This window comes from Pongo abelii, chromosome 8, assembly GCF_028885655.2.
Source record: "Pongo abelii isolate AG06213 chromosome 8, NHGRI_mPonAbe1-v2.0_pri, whole genome shotgun sequence".
NCBI lineage: Eukaryota > Metazoa > Chordata > Mammalia > Primates > Hominidae > Pongo > Pongo abelii.
The window spans coordinates 53,969,793-53,985,219 of NC_071993.2; the positions used below are offsets into that span (position 1 = coordinate 53,969,793).

General features: G+C 45.6%; 1 pseudogene; it reads right to left on the reverse strand.

The window, feature by feature from the left end:
- Positions 1-8,153: 8,153 nt before the first annotated feature.
- Positions 8,154-11,861, reverse strand: LOC129048228 (procathepsin L-like; annotated as a pseudogene).
- Positions 11,862-15,427: the final 3,566 nt, after the last annotated feature.

Sequence of the window (15,427 nt, forward strand, 5' to 3'; positions counted from 1 at the left end):
CTCCAGGCCCACCCCTCAGCCCACACTTGGGGCCCCCTGATGGGCAGCAATGAAAAGCCTCTGTGCCCAGGGCCCCTGTTTTTCCGAGCCTTCCCATCAGGGCTCCTCCAGGCACCTCCAGTTTAGGGAGCAGCACCTCTGCAACACCCTCCTCCAGAACAGATAGTGTGATGGGGGATGGCACCACAACTGCTGCAACTGAACACAATTAGGGTCCCCATTCAGAAAGAGCACCCAAGGCCCACCTGGTACACGCAGGTGGTATGATGGGGAATAAATAAGAAGCAAGTCTCCCTCCACATATGGTCCCCATGAATGGACATTGCTCCTGGAGGAAGGGGCTCAGTCCGTTGAAGTTAAATTTAAGCTGCTCTCTCCTTATACAAGCCAGAGGCCCCAAACCTCAAAGTGTGTGTGTGTGTGTGTGTGTGTGTGTGTGTGTGTGTGTTTGTGTGTTGGAGGATGTGGGGCTGATGAGCCCAATCAGAACCACAGTGTATTTGAGGCACTCCCCTGTGGACAGAAGAAGCAGCCAACATGTGTCATCATCAGCTGTGCCCTCCCTGGCTTGGCTGTTCATCTGGCTGACCAAAGCCCCCAGCCAGGTCTCTATTCTTTGAACTGGCAGGATGCCCGCTGCTATTTCCAGGTGCCCCTCTTCCCCTTGCCTGTTTACTTTGATGGGCTCTTCTCTCTCCTGATTGTGCATTAAAATCTTATTCTTGTTGCTCTGCCTCTGCTCATGTGTCTATATATTTTATAATATAAATCTTACATATTTTAATTTTTAATTGAATATTATATATATTAATTATGTGTAACCTTAAAACTAGATATAAAGAATGTAGGCATATAGATATCTTGCAACCATAAAACCTAAAGAAACTTGCAGATCAACAAATGTAGGGACCTCATAAAATTCAAATGACAATTTTAATATAATGGAACAAAGGCAGAACAGTCACTCCCCTCCACCATGCAGAAGTGGTGCCCCCTGCTCCCATGCAGACTCTCCTGAGATCCGCCTGTTGGTGGCATGCTTTGCAGCTTTGCAGTAACTGGATGCTTCCAACACCTGTCCCTATGTAAGTTACACAGAGGCTTCCTTTGCACATCCTGTAATGAAGTCTTTTGGCCTTCACTTGGTGAGAACACAATATTTCATATTAACTCCCTGTGCATTCTTTTTTAAAAAAATATTTCTCTATAACAAAGAAAATGTCATTCCCTGGCACCAAAGAAATGTTAAATAGATAAAAATATGGAAGCTCTCTGTTAAGTCGATCATCCAAATGAACCAAAATATGTTGATCTTGATTGGTCACTCCACATCTCCAGCAATATGACTGTGTGGGCACCTGATCTCCTCCATTAACATTTTATTTACGAAATCCAGCTTCAGGCCAAAGCTGGCTATGGTTTGCTGACCCCTGTTCTGGTGGAAGAGACATTTAACAACTAATTATACAAATAACAACTACTAAGTGCTATGAAGTAAAAGTTCCCAATGCTTAAAACCCTCTAAGAGTAGAGATTGAACCTATGCAGGTAGATCAGATTGCCCTGAGGGAGTGGGTCTTAGATTTAATGTAGTTAATTAGTCAGGGAGGACAAGACTACTCCAGATGGAGGAAACCACCTGGGGAAAGGGATGGGGCAGAAGACAGCCTGGCAAACCCAGTTTGAAAGAGGTTTAGGGAGAGGGAACAGGAAGAGTGAGGGCCAGCGGCTGTGAGCTCAGGCTGAAAACAGCAGGGAGGCCAGCCCCTGTGAGGTCCTGTGGGTCTTGTGAGGGAATTAGGTCTCTATTTAAATACAGAGACTGCAGCAGGAGAAGTAACATGCTCAAGGCTGCACAGCCTGCACAAGATGGAGCTGGAAGCCTCCTCTGTTCACCTCCAGACCCACGTTCTGTATTCTGTTTGTGTTCATTTTGGATCTAGGCTTGCCCGGTGTCTTTACAAGTTTCCCTCCATGCAATTTCAAAATCTTTCAACAAAATGAAAAGGAAAGGAAATTTTGTCTGCACCTAGGCTATCCTATAGTGGAGGACCTAGAGGACTGGAGAGAGCTGTGTTCCCACTTCTCCTTTCCTCTGTAATGCCCCTTATATGGAGTCTTAGCAAAGCTTTCTCTGTCCTCAATGTCAGAGAAGCCTTCAGAATATTGCCTGGGCTCCTCCTCCTGTGTTACCATGCCCTCTGGGTCTCACCCTGCCTGCCTCTTCACTCTGTCCTCACTGCCTCACTTTCACGCTCCCCTTGGGGACACTTGTATGCTTGCTGCCCCGTGAATGTTCCACGTCCCCTTTTCAGTTCCACGTTGTTCCTCTGCTGGAAGAGCATAAGCCTCGCCCAGCCCCTTTGTCTGGACACCTTCTTTTCTTTAAGAATCCACCCACAAACAGCTCCTGATGCTTCCAGGTCTGCAGGAAGCCATCCCTGGCCCCTTCCTCACCCAGCCCGAGCACTGTGCTACCCTGCAGTGTCCACACAGTTCCCAGTGTGAATGACTGACATCCCAAACTACTGTTCACATCGGCTTCCTGCACTGCACCCTGAGCTTGTGAGCTCTGTGACAGCAAAGGGCTTACGTGAAGGGCATTTGGCACTTTCCACATGAAGGTTAACCCATTTACCTTGTTAATTCCATTTGTTCCCACCTCTTAGGTACCTGCATATTTCTATCCTTCAGATTTCCTAGCACTGGGCCTTATAGCAGCATTTCTTAAAATGGGGTCCCCAGTCCAACAGCATCAGCATCACATGGGAATTTGCTAGAAATGCAACTTCTGGAGCCCTCCTTGGACCTCTGGGATCTAAAACTCTGGGGGTAGGTGCAGCGATCTGTGCTTTCATAACTCCTCCAGCTGACACTGAGGCCGGCTAGTGTTTGAGAACCACGGCCTCCCAGGAAGTCATTGCTCATGAAATTGTTGATTCCCTGAGGACAGTAACTGGTTATTTTCAATCTTGAAAGGAAAAAGAGTAACTGAGGAAATGACAAAGAAACTTTTACTTTAGAAAAAGAATTTTCCAACTTGATATTTCAAATACGTGACTTCCAAAGAAGGTCTAGCTTTGTACGTATAAAAACAAGGTTGATTCTGTCTGGCTCAGTCTACCCCAGGTGTGGTTTTGCTGAAGGGCAGGTGTTTGGAAGAGATAACCTTACCAGGTGCCCTCCACTGCTCAGATTCTCTGCTTCTAGGATATTCTATGTAGTATAAAATAAATATAAGCTAGAGAGGAGGGCATGATTGCTAGGGGAGTAAAAAGATGGTTTCTGTTTTGCAGGATGAAAGTATTCATGGATGGATGGTGGTGTTGGTTGCATAAAAATGTGAATGTATTTAATGCCACCAGTCTGTGCAATTCAAGATGGTTAAAATTATCAATTTTATGTTATTTATGTTTTACCACATTTTGAAAATAAAAATAAAAAGATAAAGCTGGCACCTAAAAATGTCCAGGTAACAATAAATCTGGCAGAGTGAAGTACAGGACTACGCATTGTATTGAGAGCAGCCCAGCAAAGCAGAGGCCCCTAGAGAAATGGGGGATAAGAAAAGTGAAAGATTGTCATTTCCAAAATAACCACCTATAAGGTGGTCTTCCTAATGGGAAGAAGTGATTGTTCCTTGGCTCATTTTCTTTTTTTTCCTTTTTTTTTTTTTTAGTTTTCAGGGTTTTTGTTCAGTTTGAATTCATATGTGGGAGGATGTCACAGCCTTTGCAGGCCTTTGGATTCTTGAGAACTTAATCAGGCCAAGCTGTTCATGAGGAGTAGTGTGCTCAAATTCATCCTTCCAACAAGGGGCTGTTGGGTACCACTATGGTGCCAGCCCCGTGCTGGCCACAGGGGTGAAATGTCCAGTTAGGGCCACATCCTGGCTCACCTACCAGGCCACGGGCTCAGCTCCACAGCTGCCTGAGAAATTTGCTTTCAGGGGTAATTTGTAGAGATTGTAGCTGAGCTTTGGGTGGCAACCTGAGGTGCGGTCAGACTTTATCATCACAACCAAAAGTCACATGCTGATGAGAGGCTCCAAACAGCAGCTGGAGCCCATGACCCAGCAACTTCCAGATGTTGAGTTGGGACAGGGAACGGGCTTGTCTGCTCCAAATGAATGCCCTGGCCAGAAAGAGTAAACCAGGGAGGCACTCTTGAAAGAGGGTATTAAGGAGCAGTGAGCCCCCTTCCACCTCCACCAGGAAACGTCTCCAGGACAGACAGCTGCTGACCTCTTTCTGGAAGCGCTGGGCCTCAGAAGGTTGCTGCTTCCTGCCTACTTGCTCCCAAGGCATATTCTTGATCAGAAAGGAAGGAAGAAGTGCATGGGCTTGGGGAGGAGGAGCAGGGAAGAAGTCACAGGAATGCCCACAGCAGAGGTCTGCGGGGACGATGGGCTATCCCTGGTGGCAACACTCTTGGGGCTGGGGCTGGGTGAGGATGGCCTCAGAAGCACCCTATGCTGTGACTCCAGACCCCGGGATCCTCCTCAGGGTACAGAGAAGGAGCTCAGGTGAGCTCTGGGTGGATGATACCGTCTTTTCCCATTGAAATCACAGAATTTTACAACTAAAGAGAACTTCAGATGATTTGAGTCAACCATACTCTTTTGGGGGCTGGAAGCAGAGATGACAAGATTTGGACAAAATTACACAGTTCAATGATTAACAATTCAGACTAAGTGTCAGGCCATCTGACCACAACTGAGGCCCCCCGATACTACTCTACTAAGTGTATTATACTGTGATGTGTATGTAGGTGTGTGTGCACATGTGTGTGAATGTGTGTCAGGACTATATGTATATATATGCATATTGTGTAAGGGTGTGAGTGTGTATTTGGGCATCTGTACATAAGTGTATGTGTATAGATGTGTTGTGTGCATACATGTTCATATGTGTAATGAGTTAATGTGCATGTACATATGTATTGAGCATGTGTGTAATTCTATGTGTTTGTGGGTGCACATATATGTGTATTTGTGTGTGCTTAGTGAGCACTTCGCTGGCCATAATGGCTTGTTTTTCTGGCCAAGAGACTTGATTCTCCCTGATTCAGCCATGAGTGTACATTTCCCAGGATCAGGGTGACTAACCAGGACATCCGGAGAACTTTCTTCTTCTCTGCCCCACCCATCCTGCCTACTCCATTCTCGGGCATCAGAGGCTGAGGCTCTGGCCCCAGTGTGAGCCCCACAGGAGGTCTTCAGAGCCCTCAGGTTGCCTCACAGCCAGACTCCATGAGCATCTTTCTGTTGTCCAAGAGGGTGAGCCAGGGCTGCTCCTGTCAATGACAAGATGCTGGGACCTGGATTCACGTGCAAGGAGAAACCAGGCACTGGGGGCTGAGGGTCCAGCTGCTGCTGGGCTGAGAGTCAGTAACCTCTGTGCTTCCAGGGCTCACCATCCCTGGCCATGGGCAGTGCCCCTTGGCTTTGCGGCAATTTGAGGCAATGAAAGTTTTTATCTCCTCTGGCTGTATTTTCTAGACATATTTTAACGTAGCTATAATCATACAAAATGTTGAATTTTTTGTCCTGCTTTTAAAAAGATTTTAATTAGGTTAGATTATAACCAAGGCGGGTGGATCATCTGAGGTTGGGAGTTCAAGACCAGCCTGACCAACATGGAGAAACCCCATCTCTACTAAAAATACAAAATTAGCCGGGCATGGTGGCACATGCCTATAATCCCAGTTACTCAGGAGGCTGAGGCAGGAGAATTGTTTGAACCTGGAAGGCAGAGGTTGCAGTGAGCTGAGATCACACCATTGCACACCAGCCTGGGCAACAAGAGCCAAACTCCATCTCAAAAAAAAGTAAATAAATAAATAAAAATGACTAATAAATACTTACTGAAAGTATAAGTAAAAAAAACTTTAATTATGTTAATTATGAGATTTTAAAACTGTATTACTGGAGAAAAGAGACCAAATCTCCTCATAATACTTTTTTTGTTAATTTATTTAATAATAAAGATGAACATAAACACTTGTGTAATTCACTGTTTAAAGTTTGCCAAGGTATATGTATATATTTTTCCCAACGTTGATGCTGTGAGAAGCCCAAGCCATGGAGAGGCCCCAGGCAGGTGCTCTGGTCAACAGCCCAAGCGAAATGCCCAGCCAACACCAGCATCTGCAACCAGCCGTGTGAATGAGGCTTTGCAGATGTCTAGTCCGGTCAAGCCCTACAGATGTCTCCAGAACAGATAGAGCCTACAGATGTCTCCCCGTGAAACCACACAGCCAAGTTCAGGCGGAAAATGTGAAAGATGTTTCTACCAAGCCACTGAGTTTCTGGGTGGTTTCTTTTACAGTAATAAGAAGAACCAGAACGGTCTGTTCCTGCATTCTCCAGTGGTCCCAGATGTTCAAACACTCCGCTTAGCAAGCTTCATCACCCAACACCTGGACCTAATCACTCTGCAGGGTCTCTCACTGCAGAGTCATTTCTCAGGGTTACTGACATGCTAGTCTCTGCTAAGATGCTCACCTCTTCACCTTCCCTTAGTGACTGGCTGCTATGGTTGATATTGTCTTTCCCTTCCTCCCGGAAGCCCTCCCTCATTACCTCCCTTTCCCTAACAGTTCCAGCTCCCTGAGGTCAGGGCCTGTCTCTTCCACCATGGTGATAACCTGCATGTGTTGGGTGCTGCATAAATTCTAACTGTATCAAATCTAGCACCCAACCTGCACAGTTAAGGGATTTACCTTGGGAATCTTCTCAATCTTCTTGCTAACATGGGCTACTTTTATTATAAAATTTCACAGTTGCCACTTTTGTCATTTTATGTCAAAAAGATGGTTTTAGCAACGACTAGGGAAAGGCATGTAAGAGTCCAGCATGGCACATGATCCAGTTCAGATGAACTTAAATGGAGCCTGCTGGAGGCTTTGTGGGATGAGACCCCATTGTCCTCCTAGTTTTCTTCCTGAAAGATTATGGAGTCTATTCACTAAACACTTCTAACTATCTTTTATATTTTTTTCAGTGGGAACATGAGACGTTTGAAAAAACACAGGTGACGAAACTATGTGCTCTTTTAGCCAATACAATGTGGGAAGTTTTTCTGTTGGTTAAAATAATTCAGGTGCTTACAGGTAGCTTGGTGTAAATGTGGCCACAGACTCTCAGTTTGGGTCCTCTTATCTGTCTTCCACCTTCCAAGGCCAGCACACCATTCCTGAAGCCCAGCCTCACACCCTGGAGTTTACCCCTCATCCCTTGAGGACCCAAAGATAAACAGCCTTGCCAACACACTAGTGCCTTGTCTCACCTCAACTGCAAAGTGGCCATGGGGTCTTCACCAGCAGCTGGGGAAGATGCTCCGGAAACTGGCCCTGATAGCTTTGCCCTGTAATTTGACTGGGTTGCAAACATCGTGGGTGAGATAAACATGATCTCTAAGGCTCTTTTTCAGTATTGAAATTACATGTACGTCTGATCACTTTAAAGAAAAATGTGAATTTTTTCTTTATTAAAACAATTTTCCTTCATCCTTATAGATCGTTTGTCATATTTTGCTTCAATCAAGAGTTGGGTCAGACACAACCACTGGGCAGCTGACATGAGATCTGCACATTTGTTACTAGAAGAGCCAGAAGGCCACCCACTGTTCCTCCTAGTGAACCACTGGTAGAGCAGGTATGGCTTAGAGCCCAGTTTCATGCTTGACTACTGACATGGTTTGGCTGTGTTCCACCCAAAATTCCCACATGTTGTGGGGGGGACCTGATGGGAGGTAATTGAATCATGGGGGCAGGTCTTTCCCACGCTGTTCTCATAATAGGGAATAAGTCTCACGAAATCTGATGGTTTTATAAGGGGAAACCCCTTTCACTTGACTCTCATTTTCTTCTCCTTTCTGCTGCCATGTGAGACGTGCCTTTCACCTTCTGTCATGATTGTGAGGCCTCCTCAGCCACGTGGAACTGTGAGTCCATTAAACCTCTTTCTTTTGTAAATTGCCCAGTCTTGGGTATGTCTTTATCAGCAGCGTGAAAACAGACTAATACAACTACACAAAAAAGTCAGTGCATCAAAACAGAAAGAAGCCCCAGCAGTACATTTGAAATTACATTTTATTTAAACAGGTAAAATTGTATATATCCTTTTAAAATGAAAATACAAGTAAGTGAATCAATAATACAAACATGTTTATAGCAGTAATTAAAATACAGGTAACATTTACCAGTGTGAAAATATCAGAATTCCAATCACACTTGGATCTTCAATGATTGAAGTGTGCATTCCACACAGCAGGGGCTGGTACATTGAAGATAAATTCCTCCTCTGGATGTGCCATCCTCAGTCAAGTTCTTCCTCATCACCATCCATCAGTTCACACAGTGGGGTAGCTGGCTGCTGTGACAATTCCACAGTTGTTCTTCCAGTCTTTGACCATCTTTATGTAGCCATCCATGCCCCAGTTTTTACCCCAGCTGAAAGGAGAGCAGGTTTTCCATTTCAGAGGAAGGATAAAGCACATTGGGTTATTAACTTAAACAGTGTGCCAGAAGCCACAGGCTTAACATAAAGAATCAGGAGATGCTAATGTTCCTGTTCATCCCTTATAAATTCTTGAGTCAAAACCTGCATATTACTTTGATCCCAGACCCAAAACTGTGACGTTTCACAGAACTGCAAAATCAGAAACAGAAAAAGGATAGGATGTCTTTCCACCCAGATATGCTTCAGAATTAAGAAAATGTTCAGAATTTAGACATGCAATGGTACAAATACCATATTAATATCCCCAGCATGCTCGTGACAGTATCTTGACGTTACAGTCAATCATTAATATTCTGTGTTCTGCCTAAGGGGGATAAAGACTTCTGAGATTTCAGAAATGTGATCAAGGGCTTGTGGTATGTAAATACTGATTGCAAAAAAGGATTCCCTTTTGAATTTCAACTATAAGTCTTTCTGGCAATTTATACCTGTTCTTCACCAGCCAATATTTATTGTTATCTGAGTCTGCTCCTTCATAGCTGTAGTCAACCACCAGCATAGCATGATCCAGGCCTTCAGGGTCACAGCATGGCTCAAAATAAATTTCTGAGAGAATAAAATGAAGGCTGGGTGAGAAGTTCCCAAGGACACCTGACAGTAACCCACCCTGTCACCCACAGGGAGGGAGGCATCTCTAAAATCAGTGAAATGACACACAGTCCAGATCAGGCTTAACAAGGTCTATTGTTATCAAGGCTAGGGGATCAGGCTGTCATTCACCACTAGCAGAAATAGAAATTAGCATAAGTCCCTCATAAAAAAACTTTCCTACAGGCATAAAAGACCACTCATTTTAAGCTTGTAATTCTACTCTAGAATATCAATCTTAAAAATAGCACAGAACACCAAAATCCTTGACTCAAAAGGCTCTTTTCAGATTTAATCACAGAAGTAAAAATCTTTGGAAAAATTCTAAGAATACAACAATTAGAGAATATTTAAGTAAATTAAACTATACTATAAATAACATAGCTATTTATAAAAAGTTATGAAGTACAGGTATTCATGGAGATACGCTCAATGTAATATCAAATAGAAGCATTGGGTATGATTATTGCGTGTATAGAGTCCATCATGCTGGTGTGTCATTGGTGGTTTACTTTGTTTCTGCAATAATTTCTATGAAGAAAGATGCTTACCTTTTTTATAGAACTGGAAGGAGACATGGCTTGCATCAACAGCAACAGAGATGGGGCCCACAGTTGCCACTGCCTTCACCAGGTCCTTCTCCCGTGAAGGGATGTCCGCAAAGCCAGTGTCATTAGCAGCAGAATACTTGGGATTGTACCTACAGGTTTTAACCTTTTAAAGGTAAAGAGGGAGGCGACTTGATTACTACCATCCTTCTCCTGGGGAACGTGAGTCAGAACCACAACACTCAGCAGTTTGCAGCATAGAATTTCCAAGTAAACACTGTTACAAATCATCCAAGGAAGTGAAATGTTATTATTAATAGTTAATTTGAAACTGAAAATTAGTTCAGTTCTCTTCAGCAAGACATCTAGGTTTACTTTCTGTAAGACATTTTTCACAATGGAGACATCTGTATTATATGTAGAATGGTTTGTATATCCTCCATGTTACACAGAAGCAAGAACAGCTGCATGTTAACCATGTAATCACAAAACTCTGCAAAGGCTATAATTTATAATGACAACACTGTCACTTTGCAGATAGAGATTCCACCATCTAAAACGTGAATTCTGAAAAGTGTCTGTTATCTCTGAAAGTGTCCCAGTGAAACAAAGCAGGAATGGCAGCAAGAAAAGGAGCTCCATTTACCTTTCCTTCATATGAATAGGATGCCTCAGAGTCCGGGCCTCCGTTCTCCTGAACATACTGGAAGGAATTATCCATGAAGCCACCATTGCAGCCCTCATTGCCTTGAGGCCCAGAGCAGTCTACCAGATTCTGCTCACTCAGTGAGGTAAGTTTGCCTGTTTTCCAGAACATCTGCCCTTCCAGAGCACCAGTTGCAATAAAAGCCCAACAAGAGCCACACTGACCCTGAAAAGAGAATAAAAAAGCTGATATCCACACACACACACACACACACACACACACACACACAGAGCAAGACTTTTAACAACAGCTCATGTATCTAAATACTCCTTTAAAAAGTGAACTGCATGTTGCTGCACAGTCTACCATAGCACAAATGTCAATTGCTTCTTGGCTTTCCTGGGGTGATGGCAGGTCTGAACCCAACACAGTCTCACCTGATCCTTCACAGGAGTCACGTAGCCTTTCTCTCTCCAGTCCACAGATGTGGGGATCTCAAGAAGCAGGTGTTCCTGGAACTCTTTCCCCTTCCTGTGCTTCTGGTATTGAAAACCATTCATCACCTGCCTGAATTCTTCATTGGTCTTCAAAGAAAAGTAAATAAAATGTTAAGAAGCAAGAGATTAATTTGGTAAAGAACTGAGGAGGGGAAGCACAGAGTTGGGCAGCCCACAGCATACTTACCATGTCTCCAAAGGCGTTCATGGCCATTGTGAAGCTGTGTTTCCCTCAGCTGTATTCCTGATTGTGCTGCTCAATCATCTTCATGTTCTTCTCCCACACTGCTCTCCTCCATCCTTCTTCATTCTAAAGGCAAACATGTAACTGATGCTGTTTATTTCTTTTCTTTTTTTTTTGAGATGGAGTCTCGCTCTGTTGCCCAGGCTGGAGTGCAGTGGCACGATCTTGGCTCACTGCAAGCTCCGCCTCCCGGGTTCACACCATTCTCCTGCCTCAGCCTCCCAAGTAGCTGGAACTACAGGTGCCTGCCACCACACTAACTTTTTGTATTTTTTTTTTAGTAGAGACGGGGTTTCACCGTGTTAGCCAGGATGGCCTCGATCTCCTGACTTTGTGATCTGCCCGCCTCGGCCTCCCAAAGTGCTGGTATTACAGGCATGAGCCACCGTGCCCTGCCAATGCTATTTATTTCTAATTAAAATCCAACATATGCTAACCAAGTGAATCTTCAGACAGAGATGTAAGAGTAACCATGTCCAGGGAAGGCTTGACACTTCTGGGAGATGTTCTCCAAGCTGAGACACAACAAGGGTGTATGCCTATATCGTGCTCATAATCAGTGCTATTAAGTTACTGCGTTAGGCTATTGGTAGGAGCCAGCCTCTAGAAGCCACTCTCTGGCCATATGATCCCGATAGCAAGGCCCATCTCTCTGGGGTTCCCCTGGACAGTTTCAGATGCCACCAACCATGCCATATAATCTCTTGTGCTTTGCCTTCCACTTGGTCCACTGTGCATCTAAACTGTGGTCACGTGTTAGAGCAGCTGAGGCAATTCCCCGGCAAAAGGCAGCCAGGAGGAGTGAAGGATTCATGTTTCAAAAATCTAGGAAGGGAAAAGAAATGAGGATCTGATTAGACCGATCCTAAAAAGCCATTTTACTGCCCCCTGAGAAACTGGGGCCACCATGGTAGAATAAAAAGATTTAAATTCTTCTTCCAAGCATTTACCTAAGGACTGTGGAAGAGGCCAAGGATGTGGCTGGAGAAAAACAGGACAAGTGGAGGTGTTGGATGGACCCACCAAAATGAAAAGCAGCCTGTCCAGAGCTGTAGGAGTTGAAACAGTTTTATGGGATGATAACTTAGGCTATGAAAAGGATAGGAAGGTACCTTACGGGCGAGAAGCTTAAGGCAACAACCAGGATACTAGGAAACTGTTGCCCCACGTTTCGTACCAACTGTGCTGAGGTCATCCAGGCAAAACCTCACTAATGAAGACATCTAATTTCAAGAAGGGACAAAGGGATCCCCAATAATTGGGAAGTCACTTCACACCTTGTTCTTGGCTAATACACAGCAGAAGGTGAAGTATGTTTTCCAAACGCCCCTTGTAATGAAACAGTTCTTGAATGTCTTTCCAGGAGAAACTGGGAAGGAGAGCACCTATCTACCGCCGCTCCCGCAGTCCTGCAGTCCTGCAGGTGGGCCAGTCCTGCCAACACTCCAACTCCCCTCACAGAGCATAAACTGAATCAGGTGGCCGAACCACCGGAAGCCAGAGTCCCCCGTGTCCGCGCCCACACCGGGGAAGGCAGCTTCCCAGGCTTTGGGCTGGGGACCCACGCCAGGTCCCCTGCCTCTGGCTCCCGCCCTCCGCTCATGCTCACTGTGGCCCCAGGACGTGGGCGATGTTGCAGGGAGCAAGGGGCGCGCCTCTGCCTGATTTGCCGGGGTCGAGCCTCCCTGTCCCACCCCACCAGCCCTGGGAATACTGCGGCCTGGCACTCCCGAAAATCCCTCACTCACAGAGCTGAAGGACTTGCTGTGTCCCTGGCGGCCCCTGTCCAATCTTAGCCCACTGGGGTCTCAGCTGCAGTAGCCACAGGTGGACAGGCACAGTGGGCAGGTGCTAGGTCTAGGAGTCTCCTGTCGCCTAAGGCCGCCCGAAAGCAGCTAATTGACCTCTAAAGCCCCTAGACCCCCCTGCCCCCTTGCAGCCCAGGCAGGCCCGCCCCCACCGTTTGCTCACGCTGCGATTGGCTGCGCCAGCTGCTGGGCGGGGCCTCCCGGCGTGATGACTCCTGGCATGTGGAGCAGCACAGTCCCCTTGCCTCAGTGGAACCCGGGGAGGGGAGCTGGGGGCTACGAAGAGAAGGGTCGTAGGTCTCCCTGGAGGGTTCGGATCAACTAAGTACCCTATTTAATGCCCTGGGCGGGTGGTTTATGAAAAGAAGTTTACAGGAGCCCTGTGTGCATTTTCAGCCTAACCCTGCTTTCCCTTAGGCCTAGAATTTTTGATTAAAATCTCCTGCGGGGCAGAGAGCCAGAGGACTCTAGTCCAGTGGTTCCTGTTTAGTCCACAGCAAAGGTGGGGCCGGTTGGAAGAAGGCACAGCCTGCAAGCAGAAGACTTATCTCCCAATTAAGGGTGTAGAAGAATCTGGGCGTGTTGCTGGTGGCTCATGCCTGTAATCCCAGCACTTTGGGAGGCTGAGGCAGGCAGGTCACTTGAGCCCAATAGTTCGAGAACAGCGTGGGCAACCTGGCGAAACCCCGTCTCTACTAAAAATACAAAAATTAGCCGAGTGTGGTGGCCCGCGCCTGTGGTCCCAGCTAGTCGGGAGGTTGAGGCACCAGCATCGCCGAGCCCGGAAGGTTGAGGCTATAGTGAGCCGAGATCGCACCACTGCACTCCAGCCTGGGCGAGAGGAGACCCTGTCTCAAAAACAAAAAAACAGCAGACAAAAAAAAAAAAAAAAAAAAAACTGGTAGGAAAACGCACCCTCAAAACACATGATGAGATGTTCGAGACCAGACCCTAGGAGGGTGGGAACTGGCTGGGTGGGTATCCAGAGACCATGGGCGTTTCATAATGCATTGTTTCCTGTCTCCTCCACTCAGCGATTCTTCCTCCCCTGAAGTCTTGCATTAAGTAAGTGAATGAATCAATCATCAAGAGTTAATGAAGCTCTGACTTTGTACTTATTGTCCTTTCCTTGGTACAGTTGGGCACTGCCTTAGAAACAATCTCCAGGTAACTTTCCCAACTGCTTTTGTGAGGCCCAGTTTTCCATTTTAAAATCTAAGATTACCTTGGTAATCTTGCTTTTACACAAGTGGGTATGGAGCCTGACAGATGTATTTAAATTAAGTTATGGACAAGCTGCCTGGTGCATTAGGTAGCATAGGAGCTAACCTCGTGGGACATCTCCCCACGTTCGTAATATTCACCCCTACATCTGTCATCAATAAATGCTTGTTTGGAGGCCATAGAAACTCTTCCTGAGATCTGACCTGCGTCTTCTGCCATCTGCCTGATTTCTCCCCATAGAATAGGAAAACACTGTGTAGGAGATATTGTGAATAGAAATAGGAATATAGGCCAGGCGTGGTGGCTCATGCCTGTAATCCCAGCACTTTGGTTGGCCAAGGCGGGTGGATCACCTGAGGTCAGGAGTTCGAGGCCAGCCTGGCCAACATGGCGAAACCCTGTCTCTGCTAAAAATACAAAAATTAGCCAGGCATGGTGGCGGGTGCCTGTAATCCTAGCTACTCAGGAGGCTGAGGTAGGAGAATTGCTTGAACCCAGGGAGGCAGAAGTTGCAGTGAGTGAGATGGCACCATTACACTCCAGCCTGGGCAACAGAGTGAGACTCTGTCTCAAAAAGAAAAAAAAATTACAAAAATTAGCTAGGCATGGTGGTGGGCGCCTGTAATCCCAGCTACTCAGGAGCCTGAGGCAGGGAGAATGGCTCAAACCTGGGAGGCAGAGGTTGCAGTGAACCGAAATTGCACCACTGTACTCCAGCCTGAGAGACATAGCGAGACTCCATCTCAAAAAAAAAAAAAAAATATATATATATATAGAAATAGAAAATACAGTGATTCAAATAAGCAATTGTTATTTCCTCAGATCAGAACTGTGAGTTCTATACTAGACTCTTACATGTTATTTCCTCTGGTATCTTAGCAATGATTCTGAATAAAGATCAGACTCCTTAGTCATCAGGTGGGATAGTTCTCAATAATAGAAGCTGGGTTCTCAGGGGATCCTGTGGATATGAGGATGAAGGTTAGTAGCACTTGGGACATACCTGCAGGTCTGATTTGAGGACAATGAGACCAAGACAGGAAGGCAGCAACTGCTGAGGGGCTGGGGATGGGAGAAGGGAGGAAACAGGACACAAGAAAATAAGTATAAACCACCAGACTGCAGTCAGTGATCAACAAAAGTTCTGAAGTTTATATTGAGAAGATTTCCCTGGTTTGGGGTTTTGAAGAGATTATATAATGGATTCGGGTTGCTTGATTTTTTTCATTCTTTTTCTTTTAACTTGGTCTCAATTATTTTGTAAAAAAAAAAAAAAAAAAGAATGTCTTATGTGCACCTTTAGAACTGGTGAATGAATGAACCTCACTCCTCACTTTTTAAATAACTG